This window comes from Gorilla gorilla, chromosome X, assembly GCF_029281585.2.
Source record: "Gorilla gorilla gorilla isolate KB3781 chromosome X, NHGRI_mGorGor1-v2.1_pri, whole genome shotgun sequence".
In the NCBI taxonomy this organism is placed as follows: domain Eukaryota; kingdom Metazoa; phylum Chordata; class Mammalia; order Primates; family Hominidae; genus Gorilla; species Gorilla gorilla.
Genome location: NC_073247.2, coordinates 123,650,950 through 123,664,831, shown reverse-complemented (window position 1 = coordinate 123,664,831; position 13,882 = coordinate 123,650,950). Strand labels below are relative to the sequence as shown.

The 13,882-nt window shown below is 40.8% G+C and overlaps 2 protein-coding genes across 4 annotated transcripts in view; one reads left to right on the top strand and one right to left on the bottom strand.

Annotated features, from left to right (window-relative positions):
• TRPC5 (transient receptor potential cation channel subfamily C member 5) overlaps window positions 1–13,882 on the top strand; it is a 309,805-nt gene that overhangs the window by 191,359 nt on the left and 104,564 nt on the right. The window lies entirely within an intron of this gene.
• Window positions 1–13,882, bottom strand: part of TRPC5OS (TRPC5 opposite strand) — a 28,007-nt gene that overhangs the window by 13,810 nt on the left and 315 nt on the right. The window contains exon 1 of one of the 3 annotated variants that reach the window (XM_004064729.4): window positions 8,177–8,296. The exons of the other annotated variants lie outside the window; for them this stretch is intronic. The gene's annotated coding sequence lies outside the window, so the exon portion shown is untranslated. Of the gene's footprint in view, window positions 1–8,176; window positions 8,297–13,882 lie in introns of those variants that run through there. 3 annotated transcript variants of the gene reach the window in all.

Genomic DNA, 13,882 nt, shown 5'->3' with positions numbered 1-13,882 from the left:
CTTATACAATGTAAATACTATGTAAATAGTTTGTTTTACAATATTGGTTTAGGGAATAATGACAAGAATAAAAAGTCTGTACATGTTCAGTACAGATGCAATATTTAAAAAATATTTTTGATCCACAGTTGGTTGACTCCATGGATGCAGAACTCACAATACAGAGGGCTGACTGTATAGCCATGATAGTTTGCTTACCAAGTGGATCAAAGGCCAAAAGTCCCCTTGAGGACAACCATTTCATTATTGTCATCCCTACATACTATCGTTCCCAGAGTGTTCCTACAGTAGAAAGCCCTACTAAAAAGAAAAGATACAAAAAGCCTAGCTGAACATTAAAATCACCTTAAGATCATATGCTGATCCATAAAAATAAAAAATAAGACAAGAGTATGTGGTTTGCTGCTTTCTAACTTCTCTGTTTTTACCTCTGAGATAGATACACTCAGAATAAATTGAAGAAAATGAGGCAGAAAAAAATTTCCTAATATCCTAAAAAAAATGCTTTACCCGTGGCCATGAACTTCCTTTCCCTTTGAGGATTTCATACCTCTACCTCCCAAAGTTTCTAAGGGAGCCAAGGGTTAGCATTTTAAACATGGGTAAAGAGTGAATCCCATTGCTTTATATGCTTGACACTCAGAAAAGCACATCAGGGTTACAACACAGTCCTCTGGCAAGAGCCCTCCCAATACTAAACCAGCATGCTGTTCAAGTGAAAAGATAAATGGAGTTTTCCTTATAGGATTTCTTACAAGATTTCTTTTTTAATATTAGCTAGAGCCAGGGGAATCTGAAGGCAGGCTCACTCAATAGAAACAAAATTTCTCTCTCATCTGTTATGACTGATATTACCAAGGTTAAATACATATGTCCTGAAACACACTTTTAATTATGGCCACTCCACCTTACTACCCTTGTTAAAGTCACCAATGACTTCTGCATTGCTAAATCCAATTATCAGCTCTCCGTCTCATCTTACTTGTCCTATAAGCAGCCTTTAACATGGCCAATCACTCCCCAAGTCCTCTTCTTCTTCATCTGTAGTCACACTCTTGGTGACCTCATATGGGCTGCAAATAACACCTATAGGCAGATGACTCCCAAATTTATTTAGCCAGCTTAGGCCTTTCTCCAAAACCTCATACTTGTTTATCTACTTTCATTACATTGATTCCTGTAAAATTCAACACAGTACATTCAAAACTAAATCCTTGGTACTCTCTCCAAAACCTACTCCCTTACAGCCTTCCATCTCAGTAGATGGTAATTCTATCCTTCTAACTACTCAAGCCAAAAAATCCACAGTCAATCCGCCAGGATATCCTGTTGGCTCTGCCACTAAAACATATCCACAATCTGATCACTTGTCATTGTGAGACACCATCACACCATCATCTACATCTCACCTTGATTATTTTGACAGCCTCCTGACAGGAGTCTCTTTGCCTTGCCTCACTACAGTCTCTTTTCTTTTCTTTTCTTTTTTTTTTTTTTTGAGATAGAGTCTCGCTCTCTCACCCAGCCTAGAGTACACTGGCATGATCTCAGCTCACCACAACCTCCATCTCCCAGGTTCAAGCCATTCGCCTGCCTCTGCCTCCCAAGTAGCTGGGATTACAGGCACCTGCCACCATGCCTGGCTAATTTTTTTTTCTTTTCTTTTTTTTTTTTTTTTTTTTTTCGGTAGAGACGGGGTTTCACCATGTTGGCCAGGCTGGTCTCGAACTCCTGACCTCGTGATCCGCCCGCCTCGGCCTCCCAGAGTTCTGGGATTACAGGCATGAGCCACCGCGCCCAGCTACAGTCTCTTTTTCAACAGGACCGACAGTGATCCCTTTAAAATGGAAGTCAGATCATGTCACTCCTCCATTTAAAACCCTCTGATAACTGCATTTCCTTTAGCATAAAACCCAAATCCTTATAGTGGTTTATATGGCCCTGCATAATATAATCTGCAACTTTGTCTTCTATTTTTCTCTCTCCTGCTCTGTTCTAGCTGCTCTGGTCTGTCATTCCTCAAATTCACCAAGCACACTTCCTCTTTAGGTTCTTTATACTGGCTATTCTGCCTGGAATGGTCTTGACTCAAATATCAAAAGAGCTAAATCCCTCACCTTCTTCAATCTCTTTGCTTCTACCTTGCCTTCTCAATGAGTATTTCACTTACCACCTTTGTAAATTTTAACCTCCCCCTCCCAGCTTGGCAGTCCTGAGTCTTCCTTATTCTGCTCTAACTTTTTAATTTTTCTTAGAAATGTATCACTTTCTACACATATTGTATAGTTTACTTATTTATTATGATGATCATTTATTTTCTGGTTTTCCTCTCTAGAATGTAAGCTCCATGAAGGCAGGGATCTCTGTTTTGTCTAAGTGCAAGAACAGTGTCTAGCACACAGAAGATATTCAGTAAATATTTGTTGACTAATAATTTGTAAGGACTAATAATTCCTTACATTTTCATAGCGTTTTATGTTTCTAGTGCTTTCACATGGTATCCCATTTATTCATCTTAATTACTATATGAGGTGGGTAGGGTAACACAGAATTTATCTCCATTTCACATTTAGGAAAATTAAAATCCAGAGTAGTAAAATGATCTACCCAAGAGCTATTCTACATAGCTGGAATGTGGTAAAACCAGAAACCTAGTTTTGTACCCTTTTTCTGTAGCCTCCAATATTATACTGCAAAGCCTGTAGTCCTTGAGGAAAGACCTTCCAGATTCTTTGTTAGGAAGGGGACATGCCCTGCTTGTGCCACTAACCCAGTGCCTTGAAGCTTAATGTGTTTCACCAGCAAATGCAAAGTCAATTAAAGACCTGAGCTTATGTGGGGAATCACCTTGTGAATATGAGAGAAAATGATTCCCAAATGGCACTCTCTCCAAGAAAGAAAGAAAGCAACATTTGAATATCCCAGCTACTTAGTGGAATAAATTATTTGTTTCTTCCTAACTAGCTCTGCCTTCCTCCGGCATTACCCACTAAACCAAACAGTTCTCCAAAGCAATGTAATAGCATAAAGGGAGATGTGAGAGTCCAAAAAGGCATCTGCAACATAACATATATCCCAGTGGCCTCTTCCACTGTGCCACCATCTAAGCCACTAACTGCCCATGTTGAAAGCTTTGCCCCATTGCCACTGGCACATGCAGAGTGGAGACTGTCCCTTTAAATGTACCACCAAACAGGAAGCTGGTGTTTACTTGGCAGGGGAAGAACAAGATACTTTCATGCTTGGCATACTGCTACCATTGGCATCTAACCCAGAAGCTGCTACATTCTGCAGGGGTGGCAACTATTTTGTCCTCAGGATAACATAGTGGAAGATGCAGCTATATTTACATACAGGCTTTTTAATAGAGATGCCTGTCACCCCTGGTAAGCTCACAGGAGGCGACAGAAATGGCACAGTCAGAAAAAGGCAAGCCAAGTCCTCGGTATCTTCTGGCAATTGAATCCACAGTACCAGAGAGGGAGGCCTTGATCTCTTTCTTTGGCCTCCAGAATGTCATTATACCAGGAGTATATCCAGAAACCCTCTGAAGTATTACTGAGTAGACCAGGTTTGTCTTCAGTGCCCTTGTCAGAACTGTCTTTTCCAAGATCACGCCAAATCGAGTGGTTGAGGCTTGACTCTACTAAGTCAACTCTGCTGCAAGGCTCAGCAAATATCCCATAATGAAACAGCATGCAACAATTCAATAAATAAACCTCAGGCTGAAAAAAAAGAAGTGTCAATGCAAGCATAATCTACCAAACACTTAACAGATTTTAGATAATACATGGATGCAAACATCACTGAAACATGAAGAAACATACAACCTTGGCTACATGGGTATGTACTGAAGTATCTGACACTGAGGAAGTAGGAAGGATGGAAGAAAAAACATTATTTTATTTTATTGACAGAGTTTCACTCTTGTCGCCCAGGCTGGAGTGCAATGGCATGATCTTGGCTCACTGCAACCTCCGCCTCCCGGGTTCAAGCAATTCTCCTGCCTCAGCCTCCTGAGTAGCTGGGATTACAGGCGCCCACCACCATGCCCAACTATTTTTTATATTTTTAGTAGAGACAGGGTGTCACCATGTTGGCCAGGCTTTTCTCGAACCCCTGACCTGAGGTGATCCACCCGTCTTGGCCTCCCAAAGTGCTGGGATTACAGGTGTGAGCCACCACCATGCCTGGCAGAAAAAAAACGTTATTTTTAAGGGGAATATTGGCTATGGAGGCAGAGAAACCGAGGTTCAAGTCTAAAAGTTTTCTTGCCTTAGATCACTTAAGCTCAATATGACTCACTTTCCTGATCAGAAATAAGGATGATGACAATAAGCAAGTATTAATTTTGTGATGTAGACAATGTTTAATTATGGGGAGATGCCCTATTGATTTAGTTTTTAAAAAAGTGTGGCTTTTGAGTTTAAACATAGATTTAAACTGCACTTCTGATACTAATTGTATGACATTGCAGAAGGTACTTATTCTCTCTAAACCTGAGTTTATTCATTTATATTTTGAGGATGATGTTGACACCTATCTCAAGTGGATGCTATAATAATCAAACAAGATAATGTTATGAATGTGTTTTATAAGCCATGAACTCCAAGACAAAGAAAAGTTTTCTTTTTTTAAAAAAAAAAAAAAACCCTTTGATTAGAGTGGCCAACCAATCTGATTTTCCAGGAATAAGGGGTTTTCCAAGACCCAGAGTTTTCAATGCTAAATATAGAAAATCTTAGGAAAACCAGGATGAGTTGGGCACTCTAGTCTTGACCAACCTTTAATTAGGCCAATGTCCTCACTAGACCTTAACTGAGATGACTAGGTCTTAACTAGATTTAGGCCCTGGCTCTGCCTTAACTAGACTCTTACTAGGGCTTAACTAAGCTTAGCCCTTTCTAGACCTAACTGGGTTAAATAGGCCTTAAATAGGCCCAGGCCCTTGCTACACATTAAATTAGAAATGAATAGGCCTTCTCTAGACTTAGGTCCTGGCAATGCCTTATCTAGACTGATTAGATATTAACTAGGCATAGTTCCTGGCTAAGCTAACTGGGCTGTGGCTAGGACTTAACTAGGCATAAGCCTGGCTCCACCTTCACTGAGTTGACTAGGCTTTAACAAGGCTTAAGGCCTGCATTTGCCTTAACTAGACTCTGACTAAGCTTTAACTAGGCTTTGGCCCTGGATAGGCCTTAACTGGGCTGGCTAGATCTTAACTAGGATGACTAGGCCCTAAGTAGGCTCAAACTCTGGCTAGAACTTAACTAAAGTCTGACCACAGCTTTTCTAGGCTTAGACCTTGACTAGGCCTTAACTGGGTCCATGTTATACCTTAACTAAACTCTATGTCTCCTCTAGACTTATGCCCTAGATAGGCCTTAACCATGCTTTGTCTAGGACTTAAGTAGGCTTATCCACTGGATAGGCTATAACTGGACTAATTAAGCCTTAACTAATATTGGCCCTTGCTAGTCTTTAACTGGGCTGACGAGGCCTTAATTGTGTTAACTAGCTCTTAACTAGTCTCAGGTCTTTGCTCTACTTTAACTAGACTCTGACTAGGCCTTATCTAAACTTAGGTTATGACTAGACCTTACCCAGGCTTAGTCCTTGGCTAGGCTTCAACTGGCTTCTGACTAAACCTTAACTGGGCTTTCGCCCTGGTTAGGCCTTAACTAGGATGGCTAGGTTTAAACTGGGCTCAGGCCATTGCTACACTTTAACTATATTTTGATGAGGCCTTAACCAAGATGGCTAGCCTTTAATTAGGCTTGGGCCCTGGGTATACCTTTAAAAGACTCTGTTTACGCCTTAATAAGCTAGGGCCTGGCACTACCTTAACTAGTTTCTGATTAAATACTTAAGTAGATTTAGGCCTAAACTGGGCTCTGACTAGGCCCCTAACTAGCTCTGACTAAATATAAACTAGGCTTAGGACATGGATAGTCCTTAAAAATACTCTGATAATACCTTAACCAAGTCAGTTAGCTTTTAATTAGGCTTACACTGTGGCTATACCTTAATAAAACTCTAGCCAGGCCTTAAATAAATGTAAGCCCTGGCTATACCTTAACTAGTTTCTGCCTAATACTTAACTAGACTTAAGCCTTACCTAGGCTCTGACTTCACCTTAATTAGGCTTAAGCCCTGACTAGGCCTTAATTGGGCTCTAACAAAGTCTAATCTAGTGTTAGGTAATGGCTAGGCCATAACTGGGCTTTGACTCACACTTAACTAGGCTGAAGCCCTGCCTATACCTTGATTAGGCTTCATTACATCTTAACTAGGCTTAGGTCCTGGCCAAGTCTTAACTAATTTCTGATTAGGACTAAACTATATTTATGACCTTGCTAGGACTTAAGTAGACTAGGACTACAACATAATTAGGCATAGACCCTGGCTAGGGCTTAACCTGGCTCTGACTAGACCTAAATTAGGCTTAGGCCCTGGCTAGGGCTGAACTGGCTTCTGACTAGACCTAACCTAAGTTTAGGCATTGGTTATGCTTTAACAATACACCGATGAGGTCTTAAGCAAGCTAGCTAGCTTTTAACTAGGCTTAGTCCTTGGCTATACTTTATCAAAATTCTGACAGGCTCTTAACTATGTTTAGGCCCTGGCTAGGCTTTAACTGGCTTAACTAGACCTGAATTAGGCTTAGGTTCTAGCTAGGTCTTAACTGGGCTAACTAGGCCTTAACTAGGCTAAGGCTTTGACTCAGTCTTAACTAAGTTCTGACTAGGACTAAACTATACTTATCATCTTGCTAGGACTTAAGTAGACTGGGACTGGAACTTAACTAGGTTTAGACTCTGGCTAGGGCTTAACTGGGCTGACTAGGCATTAACTAGGCATTGGCCCTGAATAGGTCCCAGTTGGGCTGACTAGAACTTAACTAGGCTCTGACTAGACCGAAATTAGGCTTAGGCCTTGCCTAGGGCTGAATTGGGTTATAACTGGACCAAAACTAGACTTGGGCAACAACTATGCTTTAACAATATCCTAATGAGGTATTAACCAAGCTAACTAGATTTAACTGTGCAATCTAGACCGGAAGTAGGCTTAGGCTGTGACTAGGTCTTTTTTTTTTTTTTTTTTGAGACGGAGTCTTGCTCTGTTTCCCAGGCTGGAGTGCAATGGCATGATCTTGGCTCACTGCAACCTCTGCCTCCCAGGTTCAAGCAATTCTCCTGCCTCAGCCTCCTGAGTAGCTGGGATTACAGGAGCGTGCCATCATGCCTGGCTAATTTTTGTATTTTTGGTAGAGACGGGGTTTCACCATGCTAGTCAGGCTGGTCTTGAACTCCTAACCTCAGGTGACTCTCCTGCCTTGGCCTCCCAAAGTGCTGGGATTACAGGCATGAGCCACAGCGCCCAGCCGGCTCTGACTAGGTCTTAATTGGGCTGACTAGGACTTAACTAGACTTAGGCTCTGTCTCCACCTAACTGATATCTGAGTAGGCCTTAGGTGGGCTTAGCCCCTGGTGAGATTGTAACCAAGCTGCCTTGGCATTAATTGGGCTGAGCAAGCCTTAACTAGGCTTTGGTCTTGGCCAAGTTCATGGCTAGAGCTTAACTATGCTTAAGCCTCAGGTAAGCCTTATCTAAGCTGAGGTGCTGGCTAGGCCTTAACCAGACCTTGGCCTTGGCCTTGTCTTGATTAAGCTGTCATCAGACCTTGGCTAAATTGCAGCTACTCTTTCGTAAGGATCACCTCAATAACATACTACCTCTAGCCCTCAGCTCCTCCAGTTTGTATCTGCCATTACCTCAGTTATCCTGCAGTTTCAGGCCGTACTCTGGGTCATAAAGAAGTCAGAGACAAGACCCCTACCTTACCATACTGCAACAGGAAACAGACTGCTTGTAGGCTCTTTGCAGCCAGATGTACTTACAGTATAAAACAGGAAGTAACCCCTGAATTGACACTCCCAAGAAACCAGGGGGATACTCTTTTATATAACACTCCACCCAGAATTATATTTTTATTTCAGCCAATGAGAATGGTCTGTAAAACTTCTTCCAGGACACTGACATTTTGTAATAAGTTTGTAACAAACTTAAAACATAACATAGCATTCCTGAGTACAGTACAGCAGCAGGTGACTCTACGGCTTTTGCCCATAATGTGCAATTGGCAGTTTAGAAGAGAGATCTTCTTACCTACCTTACCACACTGCAACAGGAAACAGACTGCTTGTAGGCTCTTTGCAGCCAGAAGTATTTGTAGGATAAAACGGGAAGCAACCCCTGAATTGACACCCTCAAGAAACCAGGGAACATTCTTGTATGTAACACCCTACCCAGAAGTATATTTCTATCTCGGCCAATCAAAATGGTCTGTACAACTGCTTCCAGGACACCAGCATTTTGTAACAAGTTTGTAACAAACTTAGAACATAGCATTCCTCAGTAGGGGAGGAGACTCTACTGCTTTTGCCCTTAATGAGCAATTGGCAGTTTACTTACCTTAACCACACTGCGACAGGAAACAGACTGCTTATAGGCCCTTTGCAACCAGATGTATTTATAGTATAAAACAGCAAGCAAACCCTGAATTGACACCCCCAAGAAACCAGGGGATACTCATGTATGTAACATTCCACCTGGGGGTATGTTTTCATTTCTGCCAATCAGAATGGTCTGTGCAACTTCTTCTAGGACACCGACATTTGGTAACAAATTTGTAACAAACTGAAAACATAGCGGGCCAGGCCCAGTGGCTCACGCCTGTAATCCCAACACTTTGGGAGGCCGAGGCAGGTGGATCATGAGATCAAGGGATTGAAACCATCCTGGCCAACATGGTGAAACCTCATCTCTACTAAAAATACAAAAAGTTAGCTGGGTGTGGTGGCGCGTGCCTGTAGTCCCAGCTACTCGGGAAGCTGAGGCAGGAGAATCACTTGAACCCAGGAGGTGGAGGTTACAGTGAGCAGAGATTGTGCCACTGCACTCCAGCCTGGTGACAGGGTGAGATTCTGTCTCAAAAATAAAATAAAATAAAATAAAATAAAATAAAATAAAATAAAATAAAATAAAATAAAATAAAATAAAATAAAATAAAATAAAATAAAATAAAATAAACAAAAGAAAATCACAAAACAACAGCAACAACAAAAAAACATAGCATTCCTAAGTACAGTACAGGAGGCGAATCTACAGGTTTTGCCCACAATGTACAATTGGCATTTTAGAAGAGAGATCACCAATGCACTAGAATTGCAGTAACGGGAGTGTAAGCTTCACCAAGCTGAACTTTGAGCATTTGTAGAACCTATGAACTCTCCAGTTAGTTATCAGTTCCATTGTGAGGAAGTAGCCAGTCTGATATATACTGGCTTGGCCTGCTATAAGATACTGAAATACTTGGTTAATGACCCAACAACAGGATAATAAATCCAGACCAGAGCATAGGTAGTCATTCTTGTCTATTAGCTTCATGGATTCCTAGTGATGAAAGACTGGTAATTGGTTCCAACCTTGGCTATATTATTTAGTTTGGGAGCATGTATTTGTATATACATACACCTCCTAGTAAAATGCATTTGATTCATTGCACATTAGGAGTTCACTTTGGCCCAACTAATCATTTTTGTCATCTGTACCAAGTTATAAGTTAAACTTACATAGGCCTGTACAGTCCTATTAACCTTTTCAAGTACACAGTGACTTAGGTATCAGTCCTGCATGGACTAACTGAAGTTTGTAGGTACTATTCAGAGCAAAGCAGGTAAGCAGCTCTGTTCACAGGACAGTGCCCAGACAGGGCCTGTGGCTGTGGGATGTAACCAGTCTTTACATTAAGCTATGTATAGCAGTATGTCAAAAGAACTGATCTGGGCACCAGAACTAGAAAGTTAATACATTCATTCATTCATCCTACAAATATTTATTAATCACCTACTGTGTGCCAGATATTATCCTGAGACTGGGAATATGATGGCAAGCACATATAGCCACAACCCTTAACCTAATGGAGTTCTCATTCTACAAACAAAATCAGGAGAGGATCTGCACAGCCATGAGTTGAAGCCTAGATTAAAACAATCTGTATGCTACAGGGCAAGGACAGATGTGATAGGCAAAGCCTACAATGACAGAATAGCTGTAGGAAAATAGCCATGTGGTTAAAAAAAAAAAAGCAGCAACTAATGAATATAATCTTCATTTTAAAAATATGAAAACAGATATTTTTCCTAACATCACCACCACCACTACCACGTCATTCTGAGAAAGTCATTTATATTTTTTGGTCTTCGGTTCTTCCTTCTATAAAGTGGAATCACTTACCCATTTGAGAAAAAAAAAATGAAGAGGAACTTGACTAGATAAGTAAATCCTAAATTACACTAGCACAATGGATAAGAGCCACAGGCTTTAGAGTTGAACAGATGGGGGCTTGAATCTCAGCTCTTGTCACCTTGTAGCTATATGCCCCTGGCATGATTTAACCTGAATGAGCCTCATATTTCTTTCTCTGTAAAAAGAGGATAGATACTAATCATGCCTATCTCGGGCTGTCATGGGGACAACACCTGAGAAAACATGGAAAATGCTTACTGCAATAAATTGCCATGCTCTGTTAAGAAACAGGAAGAATGAGCTATGCCTTGCACAACCTGGATTCTTTTTATTTGGATGCATCACTCTTTAGTGTCTTAAGAGTATTTAGCAGGTACTTGATAAAGATGTGCTGACTGGTTTATTGGACTTCACCATAGGGCAGTAAGAAGATTCAAGGGCAATAGCAAGGACCAAAGCCTGGAAAAGGTGAGAGATCAGGGATTTTACTTATTCTCACTCCTAGTTCAGCTTAACCCACATCCATTCATTCCCTGTGACCATAACAAATAAACATCTTCCTGGGACCACAGGCCCCATTGGGATGATACATAAAGTCTCAGGAAGACATTTCAAGTTCAACCTGAAGAAAGAGAGTCAACGTCTCCTGAGTTCTCTGCTCTGAATGAGCACTGAAACCTTCTCTACCTTTTTTTTACAACTCTCTCTCTTTTTCTGATGTCTCCATTCTCTGGCCAGTCTCTGAGGAGGCTACCAGCAGAGTTACAATCTAATATTTGAAAGATGCTTTGAAAAGAATAAGTATTATTAACTATTAGTTACACTGTATGAACAAATTCATAAATACTTCCCTTATTGTTGCAGAAACATTACACACCGCTGCTGTAACTAGACCTCTTTCTAGCTTAACTTTGATATTCCGGATCATAAGGGAAGTATGTTGGCATTGTTTCAGTACTTGCTGTTTAAGTGCAAGTACGGAGCCACTCACTCACTCCAGGGAGAAGCAAAGAAAAGAATGCCTTTAAGGGTCTCAAAATTGAAAACAACTAACCAAGAAGGTTACACATGTCTTTCTGTAGGCTGTGAACTGTGTAATAGTGTTTCTCACTCAAGGAAGAATTTGGATTGCCCCTGCTGAAGGACAAAGGGATAAACAGACTAGGCCCAGATCACCTAAAGCAGTTCTTCTTAGGGCTGATTTCCCTCCCCATCACCCCTCCACCCACCCGTCTGCCCATCAGGAGCATTTGGCAATGTCTGGAGAGGCTTTTGGTTGTCACAATTGAGGGGAGGTGCCATTGTCAATTAGTGGGTAGAGGCTGGGGAAATACTAAACACCCTACAGTACACAGAACAGTCTCCAAGAATAAAGAATTATACAGCTCCCAAAGCCAATAGTGTTCAAGTTAAAAAAATCTGACCTGAAGAATCTTTCCATCCTAACAACCAGCAAATATTTCTGAAGGTCTTTCTTGTGGGCACTGTGGTTTACTAAATAATCCATAGTCTCTGCCCTAAGGAAGCTTAGAGTCTAACAGGGAGATCAGCCAATCACACTGAAGCAATCAGGAAATAATGCAGTATATCACTTATCACTTAGTTTTTTTTTTTTTCTTTTTTTTTTTTTTTCTACAGTGTGGTCTAGCCTCTGGGTATTATAGGAGCATTTTTAAATTTTATTTTATTTTTAATTGACATAATTGTATTTATTTATGGGATACAATGTGATATTTTGATATATGCTTACATTATAGAAGGGGGAGAACAGCAGGCATATGAAGTTCAGGAAAACTTCCAAGAAGAGTTGGATCTTGAGCTGATGTTTGAAGGAGGCTACTACTCTTTCCCTTCTCCTCACTGCTGGCAGAAAGATGAATCTAAGCTTGCTGCCCATACTTCTTTACTTCCCACTCTCTATCAGTATCTTGTATTCTGATTTCAGGACTCCATAGAAAATTATTTTTCTTAATCACCAGAACCTATCATCTATCCTCAAATATTAATCTACATCAACCCTCATCTTTTAAAAATTTCATTCTTTATTGACTTCTATGACATCATCATTGTGTTCTGGTCCACTTTTGACCTCTCGTGGCTCAGCCTTAGGTTTCTTTTTACAGCCAACCTACATAGGTAGGTGTGCCACCACCTCAAGCCTGCTGCCTTTTTCTCTCTCACCGTTTCCTCTTAATTATTTTATTCATTCATTTATGTCCCTTCTCATTCCACAAAGGATTTGCAGTAGTTACAATCTCATGCTATGCATTTTTCCTTAATTATTATACCAACTCCTGTGGTTTTACCCATCATCTCTATATAGGCAACTCCCCAAGCTGTGCCTCTGACTCTGACTCTGATGTCCTTCCTACACACCACACTACCTGCCTGATCACCTGCTGAACACCATCCATACATACCTCAAATCCAACATATCCTAAACTTGAGGTTTACCCAGGACCTAGTTTTAGCACTGAAAGTTCCGTGTCCTCGGAATTCCCTCAACCCCAAGCAAACCAGAACAGTAAGTCACCACAACTAAAATGAACTCAACAGTGTCTGTTCCAAACCCATTCTTCCTCATGAGCTCCTAATTCCTCTCCATCATTTTGTAGCAGAGATATTCTCCTTCTGCATAAACTTCAACTCCTCTTTGCCTTCCACCTACTCATGCAACTGATTGCTAGATATTGTCAATTTTATCTCCAAAATATCTTCTTTAACGTCACTTCCTTTCAACTTCCACTGCTCTAATTCAGGTCTTTATTACCTCTAACCTATACAATTACAGTAGACTCCTAATCAGTCCGCCTGCCTCCAGCCATGCTATCACCCTACTCCCATCCCTTTTGCCAATTCATCTTCCAAACTGCAAAGATTGATCATTCTGAAACACAAATGTGATCATCCATAGATAGTACTTTTCTAATCAATATTGAAGTTTTACAGAATGAACTCCAAAAACAGAATTAAACTCAGGCTCCCAGGCATTTGAGCATGATGAGTACACAATATGACACCTAAGAAATGTTGTTATGAATGACTAAAATACAAAGAGTATTAATACGAGCTCTAAGTGAAAGGGAAAATCAAAACAAAACAAAAACCACCACCATACCCTTGAGAAGCCAGGAACTGAGTTTGTCGGTTCCAGTTTTGCATCTTTTCATTTCTTCAGAGAAGTATATAACCACAGTTAAGGAAAGTAAATATTGCCAGGGAATTCTGGGTGGTAGAGACTCATTAAAGCCTTGATATTCATATGAAACAGAATCATCTGGAAGTCATATTAAACAGAAACTAAACTTGAGAGAGAATTCACTAGTTCCCTCAGGGCATTAGGTCTTAACTGATCTGTGGCCCTACTCCCTAATTACCTCTGCTGCAAGAGCCATAGGCTTTCCATCTCAGACTGGCAAGGAAAAAGAGAATTTACATGAATGATGTTTATATCAGTGACAGGAAATATGTATCCCACTTGAATAAGGGGTACGGCGTGCCCAATATAGATTATGAAAAATGAAAAACTGCCAGGAGAAGAAGGCAAGTGCTTTCCCTAGAGGAGAGA